The sequence below is a fragment of the Pectinophora gossypiella genome, chromosome 8, assembly GCF_024362695.1.
Source record: "Pectinophora gossypiella chromosome 8, ilPecGoss1.1, whole genome shotgun sequence".
Taxonomy (NCBI): Eukaryota; Metazoa; Arthropoda; class Insecta; order Lepidoptera; family Gelechiidae; genus Pectinophora; species Pectinophora gossypiella.
In genome coordinates this window covers 1,933,122-1,952,971 of record NC_065411.1, presented here as the reverse complement: position 1 = coordinate 1,952,971, position 19,850 = coordinate 1,933,122, and the positions used below count along the sequence as shown (strand labels likewise).

Here is a 19,850-nt window from a genome sequence, read left to right as displayed (position 1 = left end):
AATTATCCGATCTGAAAAATATACGATTAACCTAAACCTACTTAAACTTATTTAGTGGTAACCCGGGCAATATTGCTCAATTGAATTGGAAAAACGATTTTTTATTGTATTATTTATGGTTGCTTTAGGGGACGTCTATGCCCAGTGGGACCTATGTAGGCTATATGCTCAGTTACCACCCATATTTTGAAGTATGATTACAAGTTACTTTCTGCTGATGAGTGGCTCTATCTATCCCTATGAGTACCGGCATTACTATTAATATACCTATAAGAAATTTTGAAGTATTCGTCTGAAGTTTACTCATTGTAACACATTTGTAGTTCTAACTCATTTTTTACGATTTATTTGGTACATACGATAGACCGAAAAAGCTAACGATTAGAAATAATTAATTACTATATAATTATATATATAGGTATCATTAATTATACATAATATTATATTGCTTAAGTAAAGATGTTGAGGATAAAAAATACCTAAATCCGTGTAGGTGTATCTAAAACCTTTTCCTCTATATTTTCTTTGTAACCGAACACACGAAAGAAACCAATCACAGATTAAATCACAATTTACTTTCATACTCCTCATTTATCCATCAAGAACCCATTAATATTGATTTATTCCGATCATTTACCCTAATGTTTCGTACACTTTACCTAATTTTAGGCAGTGGTAATGTATTTATCCTTGCCTTACTCGTATAGTAAACATCTTTTAAGCGCTTTTTGAACAATGTACGGACACGAGCATTAATATGTATACACTTGGGTACCCTGTCACATTAACTTTTTTGACAAATTGAACTGTAAGTCTCACTAAATGTCAAATATGTTAGTACGACAGAGTCCTAAAGTGGGTACATTATATTATTGCTCATGACTGTACATACCTCAGTCTCCACCGCACTTCGTATTCTTAATCTTTTATGAAAAAAATGTTTTATCATAAGGCTACTGCGATACAGGGGAAACCTAAGTGCAGGCTATTCACTTGAGTTAATTTTATTTATATGGTAAATAAATATTTTTTACTTTAAAAAAAAAGTTTTCATCTCGAACTCCTCCGTGCTTCGGAGGGCACATTAAGCAGTTGGTCCCGGCTGCATTAGCAGTCGTTAATTACCACCAATCCGCACTGGGCCCGCGTGGTGGTTTAAGGGCCGATCTCCCTATCCATCCATAGGGAAGGCCCGTACCCCAGCAGTGGGGACTTTAATGGGTTAATGGGCTGGTGATGACTTTTTTTTTACTTTTACTTTAAATCACATTCGGATGTGATTTTTGATAACAAAATCTCGCTAAAGACACACTAGTTTTAATACAGGTAAAAAAAATTGATCTAAATTTTTACCTGGAATGAAATTAATTGAATAAAATCGAGGTTTTTTTTAAAGAAAATCAGAATGTCATTTTTCAAAATGGCGCTCACTTGGGTTGCAGTATAGGGTACGTTATATCGATTTTGCAATTATTTACGACATATTTAGATAAAATTAACTGAGAGGATGTCTGTGCCCAGAAATAGCAGGTATTTAAGCTATTATTTCTCTATTTACATAAGTGTAATTGGAGATCTCCTTAGAAAAGGTTTAGTACGATCTACTCTGAACCGGCGTGGGTGTATAAAACGATTGATGAATGTGGATGAAGCAAAAAAAGGAAGTTAGAATCGGAGCAAATGGAATTCCATAGTCTCTGCTTACCCCGGTATGAATTAGGCATGAGTTTATGTATGTATTAGGATATTTATCCTAAACTGAAAAGGATATTTAGCAAATCTTTTGTTATTGTTTACTAAACGAAACAGAGTGACTACATCACTTTGTATAACTACATTACATGCCTATTTAGTAAAATAATATACATTTTATAACTTACTAAAGTAATAAATTAATGTATATCACTCATAACGTAGCTTCCTTCTGGCAAAAGAATTTTCAAATTCGGTTCCGCAGTTCCAGAGATTACTTCCTACAAACAAACTCACCATCAAACTTTATCTCTTTATAATATTAGTACAGATAATTGATTGCCACTTAGCAACGAGGTCGCCTATTTTGCTCTTTATTTCGCTTTGTGTCTGAATATTTTTCCAATAAATTATCTTTTTTATTATAGTCTAGTCTGTATTGAAGACTATAGAGAACCGGAGAGGAAATATGATTGGCCACCTGATACGACACGATTCATTTATAACAAACATTATAGAAGGAAAATTTGAAGGGAAGAGAGGAAGGGGTAGACCTAGGATAACATTTATGAAACAAATAAAAGAGAAGGTGCAGGTCGTGTCGTATCGGGAGGTGAAGGTTTTGGCGGGAAGAAGAGAGGAATGGCGGTTACTCCACCGACAAGAGCGCAGCTCTTAAATAGAGAGAGAGATTATAGTCTAACACATGATTATAATAACAAAACGTAACGTTACAAAAAACACGCCAAAAGTCGATTTGTAATCCAGCAACTAAGCCTACCTCAATAGAAACCACAATCGTGCGATAATAATTTATGTATAGCAACATTTACTATTTATAACATAGATTCCATACATCACAAGCTATTTTGATAATATGGTTAAACATTATCCAAACACGTTTGCTTCAAATCCATCGTTGCTGTGTAGAAACATTGATTAACCACAACCGTAGATACAGCGCTTGATACAAAAATGCGGCGAAAACTTAGGGTTTGTTTAGCTATACATTCGTACACAGTGTCAAATTATTAAAGTACGCATCGCGCGTGCGCTATAATTAGCGCGTGGTGCTTTGTAACGCGGTCGGGTTATACGGCGACTCGGATTGACCGGGAGTACTTGTTTTAGTCTATTTTAAAGTAAATAACAATTTTGGTGGGTTAAAATGATCATACTATGATAACATGCACAATGTCATTACTTATTAGAAATACGATGTTCCATCCTTCTTTTTTCGCTTTGAGCTTCTATTTTTGCAAGTTTTTACCACGCATTTCCGTGTTGCCAGTTCGGCGCCTAATCGCGCACTGAGGTAAAGTATTGTCAACGTCGCTACAATAACAGTAACTTAGCGTCCCATTTTTTGAGCGCTGATGTTCAATCTACGGTAGTAGTAAATCTATGTGTAGAAACATTATTGTGTTGAACGAAGGCAAAGTCAAGAACCGATAGAACAAGGACAGAACGATTGAAAGAGTGAACGAATGAATGACAGGCGTGTAATTAGGTTAGTTAGAGTGTAGTGCTGATTGCTATTTGCTTTTTCCTTTAAAATATTATGTAAATAACAGTTCTTTTTTACGACCTGTCTTTAGTATGCTCGGTAGTTTTTATATGTTTATTGACTGTTACAACATAAGCTCACGGTTTCCTAATCGGGGTAGTCAGGATACTATCTACATCCATCGCAAGATGAACTAAGTACTCACACATCACCGAGCTTTCTGTTAGACCAACGTGATAGGTAGTGAGCGGGATAGCTAGTCTATAATGGTCAAGCCACATGTGTAAATCATCACTTACTAAAAAAAGAAGATGAACTAAGTACTCACACTTCACCGAGCTTTCTGTTAGACCAACGTGATAGATAGTGAGCCGTGTTGCCGTCTATAACGGTCAAGCTAAATGTGTAAGTTTTTACTTACTAAAAAAAAGAAAATTTCACTTGATATTAACTCAGAATAATGAGCTGAGTCATCCCCCTCAGTATTTGTTACGGTGTCAATAACACCCATACGCACTTGTGTTGCTACCTGTACGTAATTGTATTTGATGTAATTGACATCGTAACCAATACCGAAGGGAGTGATTCAGCTCATTATTCTGAGTTAATATTAAGGGAAATTTTCCATCGCAAAACTATAGAATTGAGAACAATTCATTAAAAACACAAAAAATACATTAATTTTGCGACGGAAAAATCCACATGATATGAACTCAGTGTCGTCCGAATCATCCCCCTTAGTATTCGTTACGATGTTACTAAAACCCCGTATGTACTTATATAGAAATCCCTAAATATATAATCTATTTGTTACTGAAACCAAAGGATGGATTTCCACGCACTCAGATTTATCAACTTATCAATGAAATATGGCTTTTGCGGGCTTTTGGAATTGGGTAATTAATTAAACAAGATTGCATCTTTAATTTACCCTCTTTGGGTATGTGTCATGGGTACACGTGAACCCATGATAGCTTATTACTCTCATACGTACATAAATTCACGCCTTTTTCCCACCAGGGTAAGCTAAGACTATGGAATTCCATATGCTTCAATCCTGACATACCTACTTCTCTGGCTTCAGTCTAGTTAATATTTGTAGTAGGAATTTCTTCCAAGAACTCTTAGCTGGGACAGGCAGAGATCACGGATTTCTACTAATTTCATCATCTGATAATGATGATTCTCTCTAGCGTTATCCCGTTTTTACAGGGTCAGCTTACCTAACCTGAAGATTTGACAGGTCTACGGGCTTAGCACCGTAAGCGCGCGACTTTTTCTCGCCTCGACACACTTCACCCGTCACTCTCTCAGAGTACTGCACAGAAAGAGACAGACGATCTCTGTCTCGGCGAGAAAGAGTCACATGCTTACGGTGCCAGGCCCGTAATTCTTTCCAGAAGCGACTGCTTGTCTGACTTTCCAAGCAGCCCATTATAAATTAGGTCATATACATCCGATAAACGTAAATTGAATTCTATACAAATGGAACTGACACCTGCTTGACCTTCCAACCCGCGTAGGGAAAACCAGACCAATACAGGTTAGGTCACATACCTCCGAAACGCATTTCTCGAGCATGTGGATTTCCTTAAGATATTTTCCACGTGATAATAAGTTTTATGATCCAAATATAAATTCCAAAAACGAATTCTAAAATCATAAGCTTAGGCCCGTGTTGGATTTGAACCTGCGACTTTACAGTGAGGGTCAAGCGTTCTTCCAACTGAGCTACCACGGCACCACTAATTCCAATAATTTAATGTTGTTTTTTTTTTCATTCAATGCAAACGTTCCATTTTTAGGGTTCCGTACACAAAAGGTGAAAAACGGGACTTGTTTACCAAGACTCCAATGTCCGTCCGTTCGTTTGTCCGTATCTCATTAACCGTGACAGACAGATAGTTGAAATTTTCACAGATGACGTGTTTTTATTGCCTCTATAACAGTAAATACTAAAAAAAAAAACAGAATTAAATTAATATTAAAAAGGGCTCCCATACTGCAAACGTGATATTTTTGGTCGTTTTGGCTCGAAATTGATAACTGCAAAGGTAGACGCTTGAAATATTTACAGAATATTTAGTTATACCTCTTTAAAACAAATAAATTATACTTTAATATTTAAGGGCTCCCATACAAACGTGATTTATACATTGCCTTAAGTTTACGCGGTTATTATCATAATTAAAACATATAATAACGGGTTCTTACCGCTTTAAAGCAGGGATACGAGAGTCACATATCTCTGCTTTAAACGCGGTAAGAACCCGTTATTATGTGTTTTAAACGAGATTTGTTTACCTAGTCCACAGATCATATGACACTACCTAGTCAAGGGTACGGAACCCTTCGCGCGCGAGTCCGACTAGCACGTGGCCAGTTTTTTTTACGCACAATTACTATTACGCCGCAAAAGCAATTCAATACAAAATAACAAAAATTAAATTGCAAATGAGCTACGTCATTTATCTTCGTAACAAGTGATCGGCGCGCACGCATCTAGCTACTGATTGCAATCGCAGTTTATTTGCAATAGAATGACCTACTGCTGTCTGTGTGTCCCCCTCACTATTATCTTGCAAGCTTTAGAAGTAAGAAAAGAAAGAAAGAAAGATGGAAAGAAACATTTATTATTTAGGACACCACAGACACAGATTATATTATATGCATTACAATGACATCACATCAAAAGACAAAATATTTTAATATTTATAAGTATTTTCTATGCACACATACACGCACACACACACACACAATTACACTTAACTATTGTGGAATTCGAAGCGTATACCACCCAGATGGTGCTTGGGCTACACGCTGTCTTCTTGTCAACATACAGGTTTATCTACCTTAACACTTACAAGGACAGAACGTGTAATGACGTTCCGATTCCAAGGTGTCAAACCTATTACGAACCATCAATGACCCATGATGTCTGACCGTGAAAGCGTTAAACATCATATCAAAATTTTCTGCGATTTGTGTTCTGATTGCTAAGCCCATTGTGTTGTAATCTTTATTTGTTTATTTGCTCCCAATAATAAATAAACAAAGTTATAAAACGAATAAAATACGATAAATCCAAACAAATTACGTACACGAACCAGGATAAACACAAATACTATTAATAAATTAATTGCCTCTATAAAGGAAATAACAAAAGGATAATTGCTCTTAAGCCCACAATTTAACCAAAAAGTGTTGATACCATTTTCGAGCTTACAAATAATTTTCTGTTTACAAATAACAGATCACATTTTTTTTATAATAATACAATCTGTTGCATAATCAGAAACATACGTAACTTCGTCACGTTCAACTAGGCGTTTAAGTGTTCTGAATCTGACCTGGTCTAAACGAACCTATTACACTAGCGGCATTGCCCCGTCGCACAGCCACTGACAGGCGTTGGACCAGGTAAGACACAGACCTAGGGTCACCCCCTCTGACTTTGAGTATCCGGCCGATCTCCCTGAAAAAACAAATAAAATAACAAACAAAATTATATCGTGTGGGTTGAGAGTGAAATACCAACAGGGTTGATGAGGTTGGTAATCCACGTCACAACCCACACGATAGTAGTAGTATCGTGTGGGTTATGAAGTAGATAGGGGGTTCCCCTTATAAAGTACTTGATATTATTATAAATTCACTTTACGCTAACCCCTTTACAATAGCATTGTAATAAATCCCATGGTATAAGGAAACCCAGCTGACGTCATCCCACCCTGCGTTGCCACAACCAACGTTTTTATATTTACTTTGCAAGCAAATTTTGAACTATTAGCCAGTAATTCACTTAATTTTCAATAATAAAATTTACGTCCTTGTAATGTTGGAGATACCAATTTAATGGTAACACAGTGGTAACACTTACGTCACCAAAGGGCTAGCAATAGCGGCTTGTCATAGGATTGATTATACCATGTAAATCCCGTAAATACGTTTTACAAAATCGAACAGGGGTCTAATAGATTAAAATCTCCAGTCGACAACATCAAAAGAGAAACTTCGAACTGATTATTAAATTCTCGAAAGGATCCCCTCTCAGAGGTACCTACTGGTGACCTCTGTGAGGTGTAGGGAGGTCAATTTTGGGGAGTCTCACAAATTACTTGTAGAATGATATAAAATTCGACTGTGGTTAGGACAACTTCTCTCCGTGAGTGGAAACATAAAATACTTCGTTTTTATTTATATTAGGTTACCTACATTATTAATAATTACTATTATAAGTAATACTAAAATTAAGTATTATGTATACATTTTTGTGATTATATTTGTCCATGTACACCTAAATTCTATTTACGAATATTAACGCATATTTATGGAACACGACGTTCGTGCCTCACCCAGCGAGGTCCACATAATAGCAGGCTTCGCAAACGGGGTCCACATGGACCACACCACCACCACCACGGTCCACGGGGAAGGGGGGGCACTGTGACTTTCATGAGTGATAATTTTTCTACTGTGCAAACCACCATCTGTTTGAACGACGTCGGTACAGCATACATTATGTATTCACAACATACATCTACGCACGCACCCATGCTTAAAGTTTTATATTCTTGTTGTACCATTTAGATTAGCTTGAAAAGCTATTTAATTGGTTTCACAAAAAATGTAACTCCTCAGTTACACATATCATCATCATCAGCCCATTAACGTCCCCACTGCTGGGGCACGGGCCTTCCCTATGGATGGATAGGGAGATCGGGCATTAAACCATCACGCGGGTGCCCAGTGCGGATTGATGAGTTATTAACGACTGCTATTGCAGCAGGGACCAACGGCTTAACGTGCCTTCCGAAGCACGGAGGAGCACGAGATGAAAACTTTTTTTTGTGGCCACCCATCCTATGACCGGCCTTTGCGAAAGTTGCTTAACTTCAACAATCGCAGACCGAGCGCGTTTACCGCTGCGCCACCGAGCTCCTCATTATTATACATAATATAATAATTATTAACTGTTTTTAGCCCGAATATGAAAAATAAAATACTCTTTTATCACGCATGAATACGGTCAAAACTTGATTAATCGTTGATTATTTTTACAAATTAACATCCCTACATCCTCGCTCTTTCACCATTGTTTTACCATAAACTCTGTATTGTCTCTTCATTGAAACAATGAATCTGTGTTTCACAAAACCTTTAAAATTGTTTTTTCTCTTTTTTCACACGTGCATGTATATAATACAAATATACTCATGTATATATTTGTTATGTTCGTTGGAAAACCGGACCTGTCAAATTTACGGGTTAGGTAAGCGAAGCCTGTGAAAAAAACGGGATAATGCTTGGGAGATAATGATGATTTATTTGTTATGTTATGTATTTTTAAAATGCTAACTATATCATAGACGTACATTGACCGAATTGGAGATGTCCTTAGAAAAGGTTTAGATTGCGTGTGTATATGAAACGATTAGTGAATGTGGAGGAAGCTAGAGAAGTGTGTCAGGATCGAAGCAAATGGAATTCCATAGTCTCTGCTTACGACGGTTGAGAAATAGACGTTTATGTATGTATTTAACTATATCACGCCTATATCTCTCTGCCTACCCCGGCAGAGGTGTATGTATATACATCCACTCCTTGCCAGCTGTGTTTAAGTCCCATGTAATAAGGGTGAGCCTATTGCCATTAACCGGGCACAAATCCTGAGAAGCACGCGATATCAATTATCCATGATCTAAACGTGAATTCAAACTCATAAAGTCGAATTCAATGCTTTAGAGTCCGAGGCAGGATTCGAACCCGTGATACTACGACGAAAGTCACGCGTTATAAGAAAGAAAGAAAGAAACGTTTATTATAAAGGGACACCACAGTAACAAATACAAAACAAATATACTGGGTGTTAGTGACATCGTAACGAATACTGAGGGGGTTGATTCAGACCATGATTCTGAGTTAAAATCAAGTGGAATTTTCCGTCGCAAAATTCATGATTTTTTTTAAGTTTTTTTAAAATATTATTTTCAATTCTATACTTTTGCGATGGAAAATTCCACTTGATATTAACTCAGAATAATCAGCTGAATCATCCCTCTCAGTATTCGTTATGATGACACTTACACCCCGGACAAGTACATACGGTAGCCATATAAGTAGGTATGGGTGTTAGTGACACCGTAACGAATACTGAGGGGGATGGTTCAGACCATGATTCTGAGTTGATATCAAGTGGAATTTTCAGTCTGAATATTCCTGAAATTTTTTGTGTTTTTTTTAATTATTTTCAATTCCATACTTTTGCGACGGAAAATTCCACTTGATATCATCTCAGAATCATGGCCTCAATCACCCCTCAAAGTTTTTGTTACGATGTCACTAACACCCTGTATAATTTAAAACACGGAGTAACACACAACTTGCAATCAAACAAAACACATAATAAAAACAACATAGTTAAGCGTCCAGACTACCTGGAGAATGCGCCACGTTGCACATTCACCAAGATAAGCTCATGAAGCGTCTAGACTGCCTAGAGAATGCGCTACGTTGCATAAGATAAGCCGTGATGAGATCAGACGCTTGGTCCCTTCCCATTAGTTTTTAAGGTAGTCTTAAGCTGAACTTCTTTTAGACAATACGTGTGTCTTATTCTAAATAAATAGTTTTAAATTCAATTAAATTGTCTTTTTAAAAACAGTCCTCTCACCCCGGGTGATTTATCTGGCGCAGCCGGTAGGATATTTGCATTAAGGCTGCACCTGAGGACTAGAAAATCGGTCGTCGGGTCAAAAAAGTCGCAGATATCCACGAACCAAATAAATAAGTTAAACACAAGTGAGTGAGTGGACAGAGTGAAAATCGTTTTCACATAATACGAGAGACACATAATTCTACGAAGTTCAGTGCAGCTTTATCGTGGAGGATATGGCAGTGAGCAGATTGTGAGTGACTAATTCGCATTCCACTTCTTATGCTTATCTATTCCTGTTAGTTGCGGGCTCAATTATTAATAAGTGAACTCTATAGCTCTATATAGTTTGTTTCGGTTAACTTCACTGAGATAAAGAATATCTGATTTTCACATATCGCACTAAAATAGGTGATAAGTGAACTTTTAAGTATTTTTATTACTTTTGTTTGTTACATTTATTTTATTTTGTGTGTGTTTCGTTATAAAACTATAAATATGGCTCAAGTAACGTTAGTTCCCAAAGAAATGCTGTGTTTGATACCGAAGTTTAGTGGTCAACCTGAACAGCTTAATTTATTCTTATCTAAAGCTCAATATGTACTAGATAGTTACACGATACAGGGTAACCTTGCTCAGAGCACATACCTTTTCCATTGTATAAGTAGTAGGCTTGTAGATAGAGCAGCTACCCTTATCAGTGAGAGACAAGACATTACGTCCTGGGATGCATTGAAATCTGTGTTACTTCAGCATTTCGGTGACCCACGCTCAGAGGAGTGCATTAGTATTGAACTCGAGAGCATGAAAATAAAGTCGGGGGAGTCCTACAATGAGTTCTGTAACCGCATTCAACATGTTCGCAGCGCCTTATTTGCTAAAGTAAACCGGTTGACCGACGAAGGCGTAAAAGCAGCCAAAATGATCATTTACAATAACAGCGCGCTCAATGTTTTTCTATATAACCTTCCGGAAAACCTAATACGTATTGTTCGCCTAAAAGGTTGCTCCACTCTCGAAAATGCGTTAGGCATCGTAACTGAAGAGGTGAATTTCCAGCACCAATATAACTCTAAACACAAACAGTTAACTTCAACACATAATGTACAACCACAAAATTCTCAAAATGTTCAACCCCAGAATTTTAAATTTAATATTCCACAAAATACACCTGTCTTTCGACCAAGTGCTTTACAACAGTTCCGGATGCCATTACCTGGAAATCCTCAATTTAAATTTGGGATTCCACAGCAGATGGGCTATAAGCCAAACCTGACCCAAAACCAAAATAATTTTAAACCAAACCCTCAATTTAAATTCGGTATTCCCCAACCTCAAGGTTTTAGACCCAACCTCAATCAAAACACACAGGGTTTCAAATTCGGGATTCCCAATCAGTATCGGTTCGGGATTCCACCCCAGCCTCAGGGATACAGACCCCCTGTAAACAACTCCAAACCATTGGACACTGATGTCTCTATGCGAACAGCAACAAGACAGTACATGTTAGATGAACCTGAAGGTAATAATAACCTTTTCTATAACTACGAACTTGCGGAAACTTACTGTCATCCAAATGAAGGAGATTATGAAGCATATTACGATCTGTATGAAGAGCCGACCAGCTCGGAAACAACCAAAAACTACCCCGGATTTTCACGAGCCGGCCGCACCCAACAACCCGAGATAGTAAATCTTAATTGTGATAGCTTATTAAAATTACCACACATCAACTTACCTGAGATAAATGCTCGTTTTATGATAGACACGGGAAGCACTCGATCGTTTATCAGCCCAAGGAAAGTTGACGAGTTCTTCGCCAACTATAAGTTCTTCGAACCCTTCGAGGTTGTAAGCACTCACGCTCGTAGCAGACACGACGAAGTCATCGTCATACCCCTTCTGAAAACTTTTAAGAGCATGTTACAACATAAGTTTTATGTTTATGACGTCGATAATCGCTACGATGGCTTGATCGGTTCCGACCTTCTAAAACAACTAGGCGCCACAATCGATATGCAGAATCAAGTTCTCCGAACGAAAAATGTAGAAATACCAATAATATATAACCCACCATACGAAGTGCAGCTTCAACCACGTACTGAAACACGCGTGACGATTCCTGCGGACCTGAAAGATGGAGAGGCGATTATTAATTTCGTAGATTTCGGTAAAGACGTGCGTATGCCGAGCGCAATAGTGACATACAAGAATGGCAAGCAAAATATCAACGCGGACGCGTTATCCCATATAAGGCTAAATGCTTTAGGTAAAGACGATACTGAATCCATGCAGGTGAATGTAGACGAATCTGAAAGACGATTACATTCTTACTTGGATGATGTGGTTTCTGAAATTGAAAGGTTAAGTAACGCGCAACCAAATCGGAAAGACGAAGTAATATCAATAAGCAGTGGAGAGAAAGAAGAAACAACAAAGCATGAGTTAGAAACTGAGTACCCTATATTATCGCCTTCTGAAAGCACCATTACAATACCAGAAGGAACGATGAGTAACATGTCTCTATCACAAACTGTTCATTCGGCACCAGACATGGACACAAATGGCATACCTATTCTAAACGAAGCCATAGACTCTAAACCTAATCAGATGTTAATTTATACATGGAACAGAAACGAAACGGCTGTAAAGAATATCTCTAGTAACAATCAAAAGATATTAGAAGCACATTTACCAACAAATAGGCCAGATTTGGTCACTCAATTCCTAAAAGAATATGTAAAACCGAAAACTAAGCATTTCATATATTTTGAAAATGAAATTCACCGTAAACAGTTTACACAAGCGGCTATAAAACTTTTTAGAAAAGGGACAGTCAAACTATTTGAATGCACTAAAAGAGTTATACATGTAGAGGACGAAGAAGAGCAACGACAAATTGTTTTAAAATACCACGAGAGTAAGACATGTCATCGAGGAATCAACGAAACTCTCATGAAGCTGAAACGCGTATACTACTGGAACAATATGAACATAACAGTCAGTAGCGTGATAAACGCGTGTGAAATTTGTAAAGCAATGAAGTACGACCGCAAACCATACAAACCTGAATTGCAGTTGACACAGACGCAGACAAAACCTTTCCAAGAATTGTTTATGGATTTGTTCTCAATAGAAGGGAAATACTTCCTGACCATCATTGATGCGTTTAGTAAACTAGGACAGGCTTTCGAAATTCCTAATCGCTCTACACCGGAAGTAGTAAGAGCTCTGATAAAATACTTTTCATTTTACGGTGTCCCCGGTAAAGATAAGCCCCGGTTTCAAAAAGCAGAAGTGGTTGGAGAGATAAGTAGGAATGTAGTACCTGTCGATGTTAGGAACCGTAATACCAATGTACCTATTAAGGACATTCGTCGTCCTCCACAGGGTCGTGCTCCTGCTGGTGGTCCAGTTGAGCCAGAGCCAGGAGGAGGCCAAGCTACAACGGATTGAACACAATCCCGGGATACTTCCTGTAAAAGAGGGAACTGCTATTATAAGTTACGATAAGTGGATAATAATTAAGAATCTAGATTTAAGTTTAGTATACGATGATATAGAGTTTAATTTCAACCGCTATGCGAACCTCAACAAACACGTCCTAAACCATTTTGGCAAGAATGTTTTTAATTTCGAACTCGCGAATGTCAAAAGTCAAACTGATCACCTAAAACACATAACTTTCACTAAACTCAGACAATTAAATCCATCAAAAAGAATAAAACGTGGACTACTAAACCCTTTAGGGTCACTTATAAAAGTAATAACTGGCAACTTGGACAATGAGGATGCTGTGAAGTATGATAAAATGTTAAATGAACTCAAAACTCGACAAATTTCAGAATTAAAGAAAATGAGTCTGGTCACTGAAATGTTGGGGACATTTACGAATAACAGCAATGTAACAAAAAATAATTTCATCCAATTGGATAGGGAAATTTGGGACATTAGAAAAATACTGAATGAGTCAATGACAAATTTTACAAACAATAGATTAATTCATATTTACAATTTATTTTTACATAACTTCCAAATGTTGTATATCAGATTGGATGAAATAGAAACAGCAATAGCATTTAGCAAAATGGGAACTCTCCACCAGTCAATATTAGACACTGACGAATTTGTAACTGTTTTAGGAAAAATTGAACGTAAAGAGAGCCTTGCATATCCCGTAAATTATGTAAATTTAATTAAAATAGAGCAGTGTGTAGAGATTAAGGCATATATCAAAGAAAATCAGATAGTCTTTATCATCGAAGTTCCCTTGGTCAAAAAGGGAATATACGATTATTATCACGTCTTTCCTCTACCTATTACAAACAACCTAAATCAATCCGTCCTAATTATCCCAAAACAACCTTACCTTATTGCGAATGGTTCGAACACATTCTCACTCACCAAACGCTGCAAAGAGTTGGAGAGAGGCTTCTTTATTTGCTACGAAGAACACATTCCCCCAAGATCCATGGAGGATACCTGTGTGGCGGACTTAATGAAGTTTACTATGAATATTACCACCTGTTATCCTATCCTGGTGGAAGTGAAGACAATTAAAGTAGAGCCCATACAACCTAATCGATGGATTCTCTACTCTAAAGCCAACATCCTTTTGAAGACACGCTGTGGAAGTGAGATGAGCAGAATCTACATCAGAGGTACTTACCTGGCTGTGATCGATGATAACTGCGAACTAAAAATCGATGACGTCACACTGAGGCATCATAGTTCCGAAGCATCTCCAATACTATATCCCAAGTTACCTCTTATAAATTTTCCGGAAATCCCAACTTCAGCAGCAGCATCGCCCTGGAAGCCTATCAACTTGGATGAGGTCGACCTGCGACATCTCCAAGTGTTGTCGTACGCCCTAAAAAAAGCTGACAGTGTTGTGCTAAGTGAAAGTGATAAAAGTGTAAGTGCGGTAAATATAAATAGCATTAGTATAGGAACTCTATTTTTATATATAATCTTAGTTTTAACAATTTTTATCGGTATCTTCATAACTTTAAGAAGACGTCGAAATTCTCAGTCTCAAAAATCATCCCCTGAGAATTTCGAAGTTATGGAGGGAGGAGTTAAGCGTCCAGACTACCTGGAGAATGCGCCACGTTGCACATTCACCAAGATAAGCTCATGAAGCGTCTAGACTGCCTAGAGAATGCGCTACGTTGCATAAGATAAGCCGTGATGAGATCAGACGCTTGGTCCCTTCCCATTAGTTTTTAAGGTAGTCTTAAGCTGAACTTCTTTTAGACAATACGTGTGTCTTATTCTAAATAAATAGTTTTAAATTCAATTAAATTGTCTTTTTAAAAACAGTCCTCTCACCCCGGGTGATTTATCTACATACACGAGAAATACAAATAATAAAAATAAATAATAATAATTCGGCCCCACGCACGCCTTCCAAAAGTCCGGGCCTCCATAGGCCCGAGATATGAAAAAGACATACAATAATAATAATATATTCAATAAATTATGTAATTTACTTACTACCTAAATGAATGATTAATTTCTATTCCATTACCAAACGAATTAACTAATGAAAGTGCCGTTCATGTTTGCCTCACCAAGAACTCTATTCATTAAAGTTCTCTTCGCTTTCAATGGAATCGATTTTTCAATAGAGGATTTAAATTCTTGAGCTGTAACAATTTATTCGTTGAGATAGAATTCTGTGAAGAGTATTCGTTGAAAAGTTTATTATTCCGTGAATACGATGAGATAGAAAATGAATGCCAATTAGTAGGTAACTTTGCGAGTGGTTTACAGTGAGCTAATGAAAATAGATCATGGAATATTAACGTAATGAAATTGCGAAGTGATGCCTTTTTTTTGTAACCATCATTCGGTCGCGCTATTGGAGTAGACAGTTATATACCTAGTCTGTAGTAATAACTGTACACAGAAATGTCTGAAGTGGTAGACTTATCGACAACTTGTATCAACATTTATAGTTTTATTTCAGTATCTAGTTTATACGCAATTAATCAAATACGGTCATTTGCTAAGATAAAAAAGCTAGGCGTTCAGTAGATTTTATACTTCGAATTTGTCTATGTTTGATTTTTTATTAATATTTAGCTTCTTACTGTAGCGAATACTAAATAATTTATGAATTTATTAGTCCAGCTAATGCTTGTGAATTTGTTTGTAATTAATTTATATAAGTACCGTTGACACAGAGTCCGCTTAACTAACCTGAGGATTTCTTGTCAGACCTTCCAACCAGCTCATTTCATATTAGGTCATATACGTCCGATAATCGCATTTATCGAATAAAAATCTATACAAATTCGGAATATTCACTTAAAGCTGAAAGCAGACCAAAATCCTTCCACATAGTACCTACGCACTGTCATATTTTATTATAGAACATAAAAGTCTATTTTTGATTCGTTTATTTGAAAATGTTTGATGACGTCATAAAATATAATTCGGACGCGTAATGTCACCAGATGGCATCTTTGAAAAAACGAAAATCGACCTTGTATATTCTGAGATAGAAATTATGATTCCATATACTTAAAACTTTTAATAGCCTCCATGGTCAAGTGGTTAGAGCGTTAGGCTCACGGGTTCGATTCCCGATGGGGACATTGTCGAAATCACTTTGTGAGACTGTCCTTTGTTTGGTAAGGACTTTTCAGGCTTGAATCACCTGGTTGTCCGCAAAAGAAGATGATTCCGTGCTTCGGAGGGCACGTTAAGCCGTTGGTCCCGGCTATTAGCCGTAAAAACACCTCCACCAACCCGCACTGGAGCAGCGTGGTGGAGTATGCTCCATACCCCCTCCGGTTGATTGAGGGGAGGCCTGTGCCCAGCAGTGGGACGTATATAGGCAGTTTATGTATACTTAAAACTGAAAATTGTGACAGTGCGTACGTCGCGGAAGGATCCTAATTTTCCCGCACCTTAATACGATACCTACAAGAATAACATCCCCCATACGTTCTTGCACTCACACATTCCCACTCGTCCATAAAGGGGTCATAAAAAAGTCTTACCCCACCATCCCAAAATAAAATAAGAATAAAATGTCATCAACATATCGCAAGCTACTTACCCAGAATAACTGACCTAAAAACAAAGTGGGGACGCCCCTTGGTAAGTGACAAGAAAGGGGATTTTGGGGGGGCGATAGGGTTGCCAACTTGTGTCAATACCGGGGGACATTTAAGTTAATTTAATTACTTATAATAATAATTATTACAGTTTGAAATTTAAAAAATCCATCCAAAATTGTATATTATCTAATAACCAGACAGAATAAAGATAGACAGCATACGTCAAACGGGTCACATGAGCGAGATGCCTATTTTATTCGCCCGGTTTATTTATTCATTTTAATTTTAAAATTAACAGTTGTCAATCGTCCGTCTCTTTTCTTTTCGGCGGATAAGAAAATGACAGGTATAACTTTAAATAAATAATTAAAGCACATAATAACGGGTTCTTACCGCGTTTAAATGGGGATATGAGACTCCCGATATTTCGACACTGTTACAAGTGCCATGATCACGGGATGACTGATGAGATTGGAGTGGAGTAGGTAGATCCATAATTTCTCATATCCCCATTTAAACGCAGTAAGAACCCGTTATTATGTGCTTTAGTTATGATAATAACCGCGTTAACTTTAAATAAAATTTGATTATATATCTCTATGTACATTATTGGCCCTGATTCCTGCGGACACATCCTAATTTTATTTAAAGTTATACCTGTCATTTCAAGTTATATTCATCCACGTATATATATAACTTTAAAATTTCTAAATATTTCCTTTTATATTCAGTAGGTAGCCCTAACACCACCCTCGCCCTACTCGCGACAGTATTGGTATACATATCGCTGTGGGTTATTGTCTGTCTGTCCATTCTGGCAATACGCTCCATGTCACTGCTATGTCATAACTTCTCTATAGAACCGTTTCGAGTTGGACAAGGAGTCAAAGCCATTTTGTCACTCTTTGGATTAAATCTGGATTATAATCGTATAAAAGCTGAAAAATAAAGAACTACATGGGATTACTGCTCGTAGCGCGCGGTATGTCTTTTCTATCTATTTATCATCCCCTTAGCATGGAAAAGGGAATAATACTACGTATACGCACCTATTTAATTTAGGGATAACGGACAGCCCACTTTGCAGAGGCTGTCTGGACGCAGAAGAAACTGCCCCCCATGTAATCCTGGAATGCACGGGAGTGTCAGCACAACGGGCAAAAATCCTCAAAGGAATGGGGTCGCTCCGCGAAGCCTGTGAAAACCCCAGGAGGCTTCTGAGATTCTGGAAGGAGTTAGGTTGGCTTACGTAGTCAACAATTACACGCATAATGGGCCATCTTAGAGTCTAAATGCGGAAAACAGAGCCCACTAACTAACTAACTAACTAATACTACGTATAGAACGGCATAGCATAGCATTCACAAGACCGATAGGAAGACCACCAATGAGATGGAAGGACGATATCGTACGGCTCGCTTCGTCCGGCACGGATATGGCTGGAGGTCGATAGCCCAAGATCGTCGAAAGTGGAAAAACATGGAAGAAGCCTACGTCCAAAATTGGATATGAATTATGGCTAATATAGATAGATAGATAGAACGGCAACTCTCTCCCCACCAGCGGCTGAGCTAGGTTTACCTCACCCCCCTCTCCCTCGGACATAGTTTGGACTTAAATCGTATGGTGCCAGACGTCACACACACAGATGCGCGTTTACGATAATGTCAATGTGTAGTGTCTGTGTAAAACGAGGTTGTTCGTATGAAGTGTCCGGGGTTTGCCCTTACGGAGTTAATTCTGGGATAAAAACTATCCTTTGTTCTTCCCAAGATTCCTTACCAAATTATATCTAAATCGGTTCAGTGACTGAAGCGTGAAAAGGCGACAGTCTTACTTATATGCCCGCGACAGATGTTCGGAGAACGCCTGGTTAAGTAGGTATTCAATATTCTTTATTTGCACCATTTACTCGTAATATTACGAGCTCGAATTCCGTAATAGAAATAGAAATAGAAAAAATATTTATTTCAAAAAAAGAGATTTACAGAAGTAATCTGCTACAAAAAACTGGTTTTATGAGGCAGTTTCAGAAAATCTACATATAGACAGATAAAACAGCGGACCCTGCACTAAGCATAAGCCTGTATCGCAGGGACCCGAAAAAAAACGATTTAACATTGTTCGGTTTTGTTCGGACTTATCCAGAAGCAACAGATTAAACATTTTAAACGTAATATTACGAGTAAGTGGTGAAAATAAAGAATATTGCCTCCAAACCCCTGAACTCGACTTTACGAGTTTGAGTTTATGTTTGGATCACAGATAAATTATATCACGCACTTTCCAAGATTTGTGCCCGGTTAATGGTAATAGGCTCGCCTCCTGTTATATGGGACTTAAACATAGCTGGCGAGGAGTGAGTGCATATAGATACTACTACAGGCATGGTGCTATGTTGTGTTATGCTTTTAATATTGGACTTTATGAAATACGTCGATGCTAGGTACTTTAATGAACGCAGTTTTCAAATACAAGGGTTCTGTTTTTCCTTTTGAGGTTCGGAACCCTAAAAATAACATGAGTTAAGTAGGAAATCCATGTTCCATGTTCCCCTACACTCTACTAATTACGGACAAAATTCTGTATTTACGAGATTAGTCCATACATATAATGCACGGTTCGGTGATACTTAACTGAATTATGTTTCTATTTACTATCATATTAAGACATTTTTAAATTATAAAATGATACGGACTATTGTGTGGTACTGACATAAATTGTATTGACATAAACACACACACACACACACACACTGTCTCTTCTTTTTTTTCCTTTGGCATAGGTATGTAACTTTACTAGGATCGATCGATCGATCGAAATCATACATTGTACAAATAGATATAAAGACTGTTGTTGTCCCAAATAAAATAAAATAAAAATAAAAAATCCACTCGGTTACCGCCCCAGTGTACCCACAGCT

The 19,850-nt window shown here is 37.5% G+C and overlaps 1 protein-coding gene across 3 annotated transcripts in view; it reads left to right on the top strand.

The window, feature by feature from the left end:
- The window catches only part of LOC126369013 (guanine nucleotide-binding protein subunit gamma-e), a 66,972-nt gene that overhangs the window by 25,866 nt on the left and 21,256 nt on the right, over nucleotides 1-19,850 (top strand). The window lies entirely within an intron of this gene.